This window comes from Perkinsus marinus (assembly GCF_000006405.1).
Source record: "Perkinsus marinus ATCC 50983 genomic scaffold scf_1104296929320, whole genome shotgun sequence".
NCBI classification, from domain to species: domain Eukaryota; phylum Perkinsozoa; order Perkinsida; family Perkinsidae; genus Perkinsus; species Perkinsus marinus.
Window position 1 is genome coordinate 1 of NW_003216497.1, and position 1,013 is coordinate 1,013.

General features: G+C 47.2%; 2 non-coding genes across 2 annotated transcripts; both read right to left on the reverse strand.

Annotated features, from left to right (window-relative positions):
* Positions 1-193: 193 nt before the first annotated feature.
* On the reverse strand, positions 194-266 carry Pmar_PMAR015711. The gene has a single exon. It is a non-coding gene; the product is annotated as a tRNA-Ala (tRNA).
* Positions 267-492: 226 nt separating this feature from the next.
* On the reverse strand, positions 493-565 carry Pmar_PMAR015712. Its single transcript has one exon. It is a non-coding gene; the product is annotated as a tRNA-Glu (tRNA).
* Positions 566-1,013: the final 448 nt, after the last annotated feature.

Below are 1,013 nucleotides of genomic sequence, written 5' to 3' on the forward strand. Positions count from 1 at the left end.
CGTCTACAAGCATTGTGACCAGCCCAATCAGTCACCACGCAACAAATTTACGATTGTACCACTCCCTCCCGAACAAGTCCGTAAGGGTTCATGATGCTGTCTTTCCACCTTATTGGGATGCTACATACAAAACCCCACACTCAGCAGGATGATAGTTGTCGGCATCAGAACCGCGTCAACATACGAGCGAAAATGGAGAACCCGGGCATCGATCCCGGTGCCTCTCGCTTGCTAAGCGAGCGCTCTACCATTTGAGCTAGTCCCCCTCACAATATTCAAATTCTTTCCATTCCGGAAAGATGGGCTGAGCACCCTCGCCCCTCGAACAATGTTGAAGTGGTCCACGAATGGGTGACGAACATTGTCCAAGGGAGGAGGGGAACCAATAACAGGTCGTGCATCTCGAACTACGATGCTCCTCTAACACTCCTGCTCAGTCTTCAATCATTGCGCTCAATGTGAGCCCAACAAATATCTTATCTCATATACACTTTCCGATGCAGGGACTCGAACCCTGGTCGCGTGGGTGAAAGCCACGAATCCTAACCAGCTAGACTACATCGGAAACTGAAAACATAAAATTATATACAGTTCACAAAAGTGCTGTTCAGTCCACCTGCGTGATTGAGGTAGCAACCGAGATGATTGCAGCATCACCAACAAGGCCGCACTAAGGAACATTTCCCAGGTTCGAAAGGAATCTGGTATATTATTGAGACGCGCCTCTATCATTGGTGACACTTATCTCGAAGGATGATTATATCCTTCATTCATTTTCATATTCCCATGAATTGTGGTATCACCAGTCACCACTAACTGTTGTGCTAAATGGAGGTGGTATAACACACAGTTTCCCTCTATCATATGGTGCGTCTACAAGCATTGTGACCAGCCCAATCAGTCACCACGCAACAAATTTACGATTGTACCACTCCCTCCCGAACAAGTCCGTAAGGTTCATGATGCTGTCTTTCCACCTTATTGGGATGCTACATACAAAACCCCACACTCAG